The 11,934-nt window shown below is 37.3% G+C and overlaps 1 non-coding gene across 1 annotated transcript; it reads left to right on the top strand.

Annotated features, from left to right (window-relative positions):
* LOC136216029 (small nucleolar RNA R71) lies at positions 1 to 107 on the top strand. Its single transcript, XR_010683026.1, has one exon. It is a non-coding gene; the product is annotated as a small nucleolar RNA R71 (small nucleolar RNA).
* The last annotated feature ends 11,827 nt before the right edge of the window (positions 108 to 11,934 follow it).

Below are 11,934 nucleotides of genomic sequence, written 5' to 3' on the forward strand. Positions count from 1 at the left end.
ATGCCATGATTTGGAACTCTTCTAAGTAGCTCCTTGTACCTCTCCCAAGCTTCGGATAGAGATTCATCTTCTTCTTGAAAGAAATGAGACACCTCATTTCTATGTTTGATGGCCTGTCGTGGGGGAAAGTACTTCAGCAGGAACACCGTAGCCATTTCTTCCCAATTGGTGATTGAACCTGGCTAAAGGTTTTTCAGCCAGTTCTTGGCCTTGTCCTTCAATAAGAACGGGAACAGTTTGAGTCTGATCACGTCATCGCTCTCATTCCTATTTGTCCGAAAAGTATTGCACATTGTAATGAAATCTTGAATGTGAGCGTTTGGATCTTCATTCGGATACCCACGAACTGCACTGCTGTTTGCAGCATTTGAATCATTGAAGCTCTGATTTCGAACAGGTGGTTCCCCTCATTGGATAGTACAATGCACGATGAATGGCCTTTAGTAGATGGTCTGGAATAGTCCTTCATCCGCAGTCTCTGATTACCATTGTTGTTGTTGTTTCCATTAACTTCGTTATTTTCACCACGACCCTCCTCATGGTTCTCTGGTTGTTCAGGTTCCGGTATCTCATTCTCGCGGTTCATCCTGGCAAGTTTAGCTTGTCTGAACAGTCTTTTTCTTCTTCTTTTGTAGGTTCTCTCGATTTCAAGATCTACATGAACAATAGGAATACATGTTCTTCGCATAAACAGCTGAAATTTGAACAGACACTAAACAAACAGGTGATTTACAGGTAGTAAATTAAGCATACTAGTTCTGAAACTTAAGCCGTCAATCTCCGGCAACGGTGCCAAAAACTTGGTCTCTTGTGATAGGACTCTAGCAAATATACTAGGTCTATTTTAGTTGGGCAAAACCAAATGTCATTTCCACAGGGATTGAGTTAAGATCAGGAGTAGTTACCTTAATCACTAGATCAGCTAAAGTTGATTGTGGTGTAGTAAACATGCAATAAAATAAGGAAATAAGAATGAGTTAAGGTAAATATCAAAGGGAAACAACTGGTGGTCTAGCGTTTCGCCGAATAACAATTGCGCATATAACTGACCTATTAACATAGGCATCTTTAAGGTTCTTGGCTTGAGTCTCTCCTTCTAAGGTCACTAAGGTCAGGTGTCCCTTGTTGAAACACCTTTCCACATGATTTTGATTTGACAAAAATTATTTAAGTTAATCCCATGATTAAGACAATTAAATTTAAGTGCTTTGGTTTAATTGTACTAATGTGTTTGTTCAATGTTGAGTATATTAACTAACGAGAACAGGAACTAAAAGTAAGACAGAACGAAGTCAGCATAAGCCACAGAAGCTGAGTGAAATACAAACTCATCATTATAAAAGAAAAGTCTTCTACAGAATAACGCTTGAAGGAAAAGCCGACCGAAGAAGCTGAGTGGAATGTAACTCAACATATATAAAGAAATAGATTGAAGGCAAAGCCGAACAATCAAGCTAAGTATTTGTCAGGACATCGCCAATGATCCGTTGACTAGAAGACAAAGTCCGACAAAGGTCTGCACCAATTCAGAAGCCTCAGAATTACACCAAGAGGCCTTTTCAAGACGCATGGATCGCCTGTCATTTGGCAAGAAGACAAACCTGGCGCTAAAAGACGAACCTGGCGTAAGAAGACGAAACTGGCTAGCCTGACGCCTGCTAAATTCAGACGACATGATTGGCCTGCGATTTTGAATACTGACCAATGAATGACGCAAGAAGACCGTTTGAATTCAACGGATATGTACGAATTCAAATCATTGAAGCTTCAGGTTTTGCTATAAAAGGACAAGTTCATCACTTGGATCCTTTGCCGAATTACAAAAAGAGAAAAGACAAGCAAGATCTTCACTAAGTTAAAAGATCAAAAAGAGAAGCTGTCTGATTAGAAAAAGCAAGTTCTTACACCCAATTCCAATCATTGTGTAAAAGTCTAGAGTGAATTTGTATTCATCTAAAGTGTTCTTCATTTAGAGAGAACAATCATGTATCAATCGTAAAGGTTAGAAGAGTAAAGCTGAGTACTCGGTTTTAGTACTCAGCGGTAGAGAAAATCTGAGTGTTCGGTTATAGCGCTCATTAGGATTGAGTGGACGAATAGAGGACGATACTCTTGCATACTCAATTGCTTTGTAAACGGTTTGTGCTCTACCTTTAAAGAGCTCGGTAGTGGATTGAAAAAGCCCGGAAGGATTCTGGGGACTGGACATAGGTGGTGAGGCCGAACCAGGATACGTCTGCTGAGTAATCTTTAACCCTTTCTCTTGATATATATATGTATGTGTTGCTTACTTAAATTACTCAGTATATAATTTGTATAAGCCGACGCTGAGTAATCAGAGTGCTGAGTTGGAAGCTGACCTAAAGTGTTATCTCCCAACTCACAATTGAAACAGCTCTAGTCAGTGTCTGATTAAAGCTGTCTCATACTTCACTTAGCCTTGCTGACCTAAAGCTGAGTTAAATTATCAAACATTAAGTTAAGTCAGTCTTATTAAGCGAAAAAGTTATATTAGTTCCTAACCCCCCCTTGGAACTAATCCTATTACATTACACGGGACCAACATCCCTTTTCCATAGATTCTAAGAACAGTGTTTAGCCATGTGTCCTTGCTCTAAGTTGTTCCAGCATTAAGAATAAGGAGCATTCATAAAAGAAACCTCAACATATGGTTATATTCGTGTCCGTCCAAAACAATATGCATCAAATGGCTGTTTCTATGAATCAGGAGCAAGGTCATGTCATCCCTTTTCACTAGCATTTTGACTTGATCATTATCTAAAACATTCAATACACCATTTGATAGCCATTCACTGATAAAGATGCTTCATTAATAGAAGAGAAATACATACAATCACCATTTATAGCTGGCTAGACCGACAACAAGTAAGCTACTCACTCATTTCCATTACTGAACAGGATGTTCGTGCCCAAAATAACTCTAAAATTAGAAACTTGAAAAGAAAGCTAAAAGAGTGGCTACTGGTAATAATGTCTTCACCTACCACAAAACAAACTATTTATAGTGTGAAGTTTTTAACCCTAAACAGTAAGGGCAAAATGGTACTAGACCAAAAACACAAAAAGAACATTACATCACAACCATCTATTTCATCTTGGTACATAAAAAACTGTCTTCTATGTTTCATTCTCCCATTGGTCCATGCTCAACCCGTGTGTTTATCCGAAACAAGTATGTCCGACCCGTTTCTGTTAATGAATGTGTATTTTTGCACTACTCTGCAGTTGTTCAAGAGGGATCCTTGTGAATTGTTATTTCTTGCTGTTTCCTTCCATTCTTAATGGAAACTTTGATCTTGGTAGCTCTTTTCCATGAATGATCTGCCTCACAATCTTGCCTATCTTGCTCGCATCACCTACAGACATCCACTTGCAAGCAGCATATAGGATCTTGAGATACCTCAAGAAAACACCAGCTCAATGTCTCTTCTACCCCAGTAAAGGCAGCATTCACTTGAAGGCATTCCGTGATTCTGATTGGGCAAGTTGTGTCGACACTAGGAGATCAGTTACTGCTTTTGCTGTATTTTTTGGAGATTCACTTGTCTCTTGGAAAAGTAAAAAGCAGCCAATTGTGGCCAGAAGCTCTAGGGAAGCAGAATATAGAGCATTAGCACTCACAACATGTGAACTACAATGGTTTCTCTACATGCTTGATTATCTTGGGGTCCAACATCAGCAAGCATCCACAATTTATCGTGACAACCTCTTCGCCATCTACATTGCCAATAATCCAACATTTCATGAACGCACCAATCACATAGAGCTTGATTGCCACTTCATTAGGGAGAAGATACAAGCTCAGGTAATCCACCTTCTACATGTTTCAACTTCAACTCAACTTGCCGACCTCATGACAAAACCTCTTGGAAGGCCTCAATTTGAAGATCTTGTAAACAAGATGGGACTGAAATCAATATACAGTCCGACTTGAGGGGGATATTAAATTAATTAAGATTTAGGACTCAATTGTTGACTTGAGTAGAATAGAAATATTATATAGAATTAGAATCTATTTTGTAATTATGTAAGTAAGCCTATAAAGCTCATTTTCTTCCGTACTAACAATTTTTTATTTTCCAAACTCTTCACCTTCTCTTACTATGTAATGTTCTTGAACTTTCATCAATGAAATTCTTCCTTAATTCTATGATTTATTTACTTCATTAAAAATAGATTGAGGTCTGCTCCATTAATTTACAACATCAAAACGTTGGATGAAGGCTTTTCCATCATAGCCATGGTATTCTACGACCGAGGAGGCGGCGGTCGGCCGATAAGGGCTGTAATTCTGTGTTGAGAGAGAGAGAGACATGATATATTAATTAATCATTTTCTTTTTCAGTAAGACAGATATTGTATTTCTATTGGTCATGACATACCACATCAAAATCTGATGTGGTATACCTCGCCTATAGTATAATTTCGGCTTAATACATCATTTGCCCCCTGAACTTGTCCAAAATGGTTGATTGGCTCTCTGAATTTTCAAAGTGTCTCGATAGCTCCATGAACTTGCATAAAATGTTCAATTAGCCCCCTGAACTTGCGTAAAATGTAATCAATTAATCATTCGATTATAAAAAAAGTAAGTCAAATGCGGAACATATGTTACACGCATCTTAAAAAAGTAAAACGACCAAGGTCGGAGTATGCGATTATAATATTAGAGAAGAAAATGTTTTATAGTTGAATAAGTAAGAAATTCTTTTTTAACATGTTTTAATCTATTTTGTGAAGTATGTAATAATATTTTAAGGCACATTGAACATATCTTCTGCATTTGACTTACTTTTTTACAATCGAATGATTAATTGATTACATTTTATGCAAGTTCAGGAGGCTAACTGAACATTTTATGCAAGTTCAGGGGGTTATCGAGACACTTTGAAAGTTCAGGAGGACAATCAACCATTTTGGACAAATTTAGGAGGCAAATGATGTATTAAGCCTATAATTTCTCAATAGTTTGTATATATATACTTCATGAACTTTATTAAAACTATTTATATTAAATTTGGGCAATTTGGACTTACAAAAACAAATGGAAAAATTAAAAAAAAAAAAAGTGAATTACTAAACCCAGCCATGAATTCCCACCCCTAGCCCTGTAAAAAGACCAAACTACCTTTTACCCAAAATTTGAAAAAACACAAAACCTCTCAAATACCCTCCACACTCTTTGATCAAATCTGGACTAATTTGTGAACCAAAACATGGAGTGTAACAACAACCGTAAAGGGAAAGCGAAAATAATAAGATTTACCGTTTTTGTTTTTTTGATTTAAGTTAAAAATTGAATCTGTGGGTGATTTTTTAAAAACGCCGGAATCGCAGTCGGGCGTATGAACATCGCGCCCGACCTACGGTTCCGGCGTATGAATATCACGCCCGACCTGTGGTTCGGGCGTGATATTCATACGCCCGCACCATAGGTCGGGCGTGATGTTCATACGCCCAACCTATGGTTCGGGCGTGATGTTCATACGCCCGAGGGGTTTTTGAAATGTTTTTTTTAAAAAAAAAATTTATATTTACGTTTTAATTAAATTGTTAAATGTTTACATTAATTTGGGGTTTAATTTATATATGAAATTTTGATATTAATTCGATTATAATTTATATGTTAAATTTTTAGATTAATTTAGTGTAATTTTGTAGACAGAGCGGCCTACTATCGGGGGGAAATCCGTCCCGTCACCTGCTCGTCGTCTAGATATGGACTAGCGGACTAATTTTTTTACGGGTTTAATTCAACAACGGACTAATTTTTTTATGTAACAGGTATTTACGGATTTAATTCAATAGTGGACTAGCTATTTTTTTTTTGCTCTCCCGACACGCGGGCGTGTGACTATCACGCCTCACCGTGTGTTCGGGCGTGATAGCCCCTCGTCTCACCGTGTGGTCGGGCGTGTAGCGATCACGCCCGACCACACGGTGAGGCGTGATAGTCACACGCCCGCGTGTCGGGAGAGCAAAAAAAATAGCTTTTTCCTCCCCAAAATCCATGAAAGGGTATTTTTGTCCTTTCACAGAGCTAGGGGTGGGAATTTGGGGCTGGGTTTAACAACACCTTAAAAAAATTGATTAAAATAAAACTTAAAGACATTATAATAATATGATAGACCTATTAGTATGTTAAGTAAAAATGTAAAGATTTTATAATTATTTACTCTTTATATTTAATATGTATTATTATTTACAACATCTGTTATAATTTAAAAATAAAAAAGAGAGCATGTACGTTATTTTTTCGGATTGTATATTTGAAATAATCGTTTTTTAACCGCTTGTTCGATTACTCGGTTCGAGACTCGATAGGTACTCTTGAGGTAAATTACATATGCTAGAATTCGAACTCGAAATCTAACTTAAACAACTTGACACATTTAACCACTCAAAACAACCTTATTTGTTAATATTTTAATGTGTTATATATCATCAAATTAATGTGCAACGCGTACATTAAAATTAATCTCTCGGAAATAAATGTTTCCTTTCAACATTAAATCAGCGAAAAAGAGAATATTTAATGTTGAGGGTGGATGGGTTTGGTAACTAAAATAAGAAACAAATCTAGAAAATGGATGGCTCTCAAAGATTTGTCGGTCCATTTTTATTTAAAATAGATTCAAATTTAGATTTATATTAAATGTTGAAACCCATTTGATTATATTTAAGAATATTATAATTGAATATTTTAAAATTAATTAAATTAAACTTTTTTTTTTATAGTTTGTCCGGTTTTTCGGTTTGAGGCTCGCTAGACACCCTTTAAGTGGATACTTTTCTAATTAAAGCTTTATGCGTACGCTGAGACTTGAACTCGAAATCTATTTTAACCGACTTGAGGCCCTTAACCACTCTAAAAAAAGTGTCTCACTTCAACTTGACCAGGGGCGTAGACAGGGGGCTTGGGGGGCCTGGGCCCCTCCGGCCGCCGGAACCACCTTGACCCCGAGTAGTTTCGACCCCTGTCAAAATAAAATAAAATATCAGTGTGTTACATTAGACCCTCAAAATGACCCATTACGTGTTAGGCTTGTCCAAAATTCAAAATTTTAATATTTTGGGTCTATTAGGTACTCCCTAAATCCAAATTTCTAATTCTTTTGGGCATGTTAAGTCTCTCTAAATTCAAATTTTTAATTTTTTTAGCCTGTTAGGCATCTATAAATCCAATTTTCTAATTTTTTCTGGCATGTTGATCTTCTCTAAATCCAATTTTTAAATTATTTTTGGCCTGTTAGACCTCCCTAAATCCAAATTTCTATTTTTTTTTGGCATGTTAGGCCTCCTTAAATCCAAATTATTAGTTTTTTTTTGCCTGGTAGGCCATTTGAAATCAATTTTTTTCAATTTTTTTTAACTGTTCAGCCTCTCCGAAGTCCAATTTTTTTTACATGTTAGGACTATTAAACGAAATCTAGCTTAATTTTGAGAAATTGTACATTAATACTTAAAAATTGGTTCTTGACCATTCAAATTATAACACGCTTATATATATAAAAAATTGAGTAAGTTCGATTTAGCAATTTGTTTTCCAACGCACGTGTAAAATCGGCCGTCGAACCGAGTAATCATGTATTCGCCACTCAACTTGACCTTAAACACCCATACCTAACCTATTGGAATCTTTCCATTATGAAAGAAGGCTCTATAATATGAGAATCTGAAATTTAAAAATAGTAAAGTTGTCATTCAAACCTTGCAAGAACTTGACGCAATAATCTTGATCTTGATAATTTCACATTTGCTCAACAGCCTCACAATTCTCATCATTGCGATTTGGCAGATTATACTTACAATGCGGTAACTAGATGGGCAATCGCTCCTTCCTATGAGCTCCTTTCTTTTTGTTATAGCTATGGAGAGGCTGACCCTCCTTATTCAAGAGGCAGTGGATAATGGGACCCTCCATCCTGTGTCTATTAATAAGTTTTGCCCTCCTATTTCCCACTTGTTTTTCGCAGACGATGTGATGCTTTTTGTGGAAGGGAATGAAGAGCAAATTAGTGTCATCATGAATATTCTTGATAGTTTCTGTGCTGCCTCGGGCCAGAAGATTAACATCCATAAGTCTCGGATGCTCTGTTCTAAGAATATGGATAGGAGTGTTTGCAAAAGGCTTAGTGATTTGTCTAGTATTCCCCTTACTCACTCCTTGGGTAAGTATTTGGGGGTTCCGCTCCACAGTGACAGAGTGTCCAAAGCTTCCTTTAAAGAGACTCTGGATAGAACTAATGGGTTATGTGCTAGTTGGAAAGCCAATTCTCTCTCCTTGGCTGGTCGCCTTACCTTAGTTCAATCTGTCAATTGCGCGGCTCCCAATCATATCATGCAAGCCTGTAAATTGCCTGAGCCGGTTCTCAATGATCTGGACAAGATTAACCGCCGCTTCCTCTGGGGTGAGTCTGGAGAAGGTAGGAAGATCCACCTGGTTCCCTGGAAGGAGGTGTGCCAGCCTAAGACCATGGGTGGTCTCGGTATTAGACAGGCTAAGGATAACAACAAAGTCTTATTGATGAAGCTCCTCTGGCGTATGTGGCAGTGCCCCTCTTCTCTTTGGGTGCGATTGCTCTGTGGTAAATACAGAAAGGATAAGATTTTTGGAGGACTGAAAGAAAGAGTGGTTAATTGCTCGTTTACTTGGAAAGGGCTTAGCGCTGTCTTTGCCGAGTTTTGCTCAGGCGTTGGTCTGGAAGTGGGAAATGGTAAATCCATTAGCTTTTGGTTTGACACCTGGATTGGGGATAGACCTTTTATGGAAGTCTGTTGCTCCCCCCCGCCTTCCAGTATCCATAATTGGAGGATTGCCGACGTGGTTGACTCTGATGGGGACTAGATGTGGCCTATGTTTGAGTCGTTCTTTAGCCTGGAGATTCTCCTTAAAATCAGGGGAGTCAAGATAAGCACTCAAGAGGAAGACATGGATAGACATTGTTGGGCCCTGTCCAATAATGGCATTTATTCATGCAAATCTGCCTTTGAAGCCTTCTCCAGTAATGGGTCTGTTCATCCCTTGATTTCTTGGAAATCCATTTGGGCCCTGAAGATCCCTTACAGAATTAGGAGCTTCCTTTGGCTGGGAGTGAAGGATAGGTTGCTTACCAATGCTGATAGACACAGAAGGCATCTGGCGGTCTCAGGTGCCTGCAGTAGGTGTACAGGCCATATTGAAACCCTTTGCCATGCTCTTAGGGATTGCTCTAAGAGTATTGAGGTTTGGAAGAAAGTTCTCCCTCCTCACATTCTTCCTTCCTTCCTTGCCCATCCTGAGACTGACTGGTTCTACTTTGGGGTGAGTGGGAAGTTACTGGCCAATTTGGAGCATGGGGATATTATCTTTGCTATTATTTGCCACCAAATTTGGAAGTGGAGGAATGAGGAAATCTTTGGTGAGAGGAAGGTTCTTAATCATAACTTATCTGAGTTTTTCTCGAAAAAGCTCCTTTCTGTTATTGATAGTTTTAAAGGGGATTCCCTGGCCAGAGCTACTCAGAAGAAAGAGGTTCATCTTGTCGGTTGGGTTAGGCCTAAGGATGGGGTGGTGAAGCTTAATACGGATGGTTCTTGTCTCATTAGTGGGAGAATCGCGGCTGGAGGGGTTTTGAGGGATGGAGGGGAGCCTGGTTGTCTGGTTTCACTCATAACCTGGGTATGGGCTCGTCTTTTTCAACTGAGCTGTGGGGTATCCTCTCTGGTATCAAGCTTGCCAGGAGTCTGGGTGTCAAGAGGCTCTCTGTGGAGTCTGACAATAAGGAGGCCATTGATATGATCTCCGATAATCATGCTATTTGTCTGAATAGCCAAAACCTCATTAAAGCCATTAGGAGGCTTGTTTCCGTCTTTGAGTCTGTTGATTTCAGACATATCTACAGAGAGCAAAACCGAATTGCTGATTGCCTGGCTGCTGCTGGACATGAGGGGATGCTGGGAGTTACCACTCTTTCTAGTCCTCCTTCTTTTCTTTCTTCTCTTCTTCTTGAAGATAGGGTCGGGATCAGCTTTCCTAGGCTGATCCCAGGTTAAGTTGTGCTTTGTTGTTTTCTTTCTTTTGTCTACCAAAAAAAAAAAGATGGGCAATCGCTCCTTCAACAAACCCTAACTTGTTCTTCGCCATTAAAGCTCTGTGCATTGCCCGAGACCAAGAATGAAAACTACTTCATCAAAGACAGGTGAAAACTATTGTGATGCACATTTACACATGATATGTATTACAAACTATTGTGGAAACTTCGTGTTTGCATTATTAAGATTGAAAGCCTTTAATTTTTCATTAAGGAAAATAAAATATCTAACTATTACATTTATATCTAAATGCTAGGTTTATCAATCAAGTAAACTTAATGAGCAATAAAAGAAAAGGCAAATGTTTTAATATTGGCCATTTGATCACAACCATTGTGATGGATGGTGGGGATGCTTTTGAGGTGTAATTGGGTGTGATTGAGAATAGTGTAAGCTGATGGACTCCTAGAATATACCAATATGTTGAAAAAGGCGGAACTGCCATTGGCTGAAGCAGAAAGATAAGAGTGTCCTTGAACAACTTGTTTGCATGTTAAATGAGACTTGAAGTCGTGTGATTTGCACTTGAAGGATTTACTGCTTTTTTACTTCCTTATTCTTTCGAGAAGGAAAGCCAAATGGCTTTCTACCTTTCTTCTGATTCATTCGAACTCTTCTTCTTCCTTTATAAACATTTATCACGACTCTTCCTTTATACTTGTATCTTCAATATGCATTTTAATAAAAATCAGTTTTGTGAATTTGCGAATTTGTTTTACTAATGTTTGGAAAGTTGTTACTTTTGACCAAGTTTCTGGGCATGGCTACCGACGGGCGGCACTTGGGATTAACGCACCACTTTTTGAGTGGTTTTTTGGTTTAAGAACTTTTTCTTAGGTCTCTGGTTACTTAAGTTGGTGAGATTCATTTGTCTATATGACAAACAAAAGTTACAGTTTTATGTACACATATTATTTGACGAGACTAAGAGTTACTTTTGATCTGTAATAGAAAATATATAATTGCAAAACAAAGTTTATTTCACGATTCCATACGTGTTCTTCACGAAAAGCAGTGCCAAAACTATGTTTTCATTTTAAAAAATATACATTTAATCCTTTGGTTAATTATTATTATTAAATTTAATTTGTGATTTAAAACCACAGAACATAAAATATGTTCGTCTCTGAAATCAATGTTAGACTTATTCATATATAAATCTGAATAAATAAAATACCACTCAAATTACTCAAAAAGTGGTGCGTTAATCCATAAAATATGGCTACTAGAATGTAATGTGAATAAATCTGAATAAATAAAATACATTCTAGTAGCTCGAATTACTCACGATTTTTACAACGGAATTTATGAGGAGATGTGATAAATTAATCCATGAACTAAATATTTGTACATGACAAGGAATTTAAGGAATTGAAGAAGGAGAGACTATAGCCTCAACTAACCTTTAAAATTTAAGTGGATTTTCTTCATCAAATTTTTTTTTTCCAAACATCATTTCTTAACTAAAAACGCCTAATCTAATGATAGCATTATGGATAAAAAAAATTTTGGTAATAAAGGCGGATTCGGATCCCCTCCTATTCACCAAAAACAGGTTTATTTAATGTCAACCCTTTGATTAAATTGAAGGGTTGTGATTTAATTAACTATAATTAATTAGTTTTTGAAGATAAAATTAGAAAATAATAGCCCATAGTTTAAGTTAAAAATAATTACCGCACCCTCTCCTCACTTGTCCCTTTTCTAATTCATTAATTATTTTAGTTTTCAATCTTAAAACTAAAAAGCCTAAAGTACACCTATAGTCATTGAATTATACCCATTTTAATAATAAGGACACTGAATTTCAATTCTTAACAGTATGATCACTAAATTTTA

The sequence above is a fragment of the Euphorbia lathyris genome, chromosome 1 (assembly GCF_963576675.1).
Source record: "Euphorbia lathyris chromosome 1, ddEupLath1.1, whole genome shotgun sequence".
NCBI lineage: Eukaryota > Viridiplantae > Streptophyta > Magnoliopsida > Malpighiales > Euphorbiaceae > Euphorbia > Euphorbia lathyris.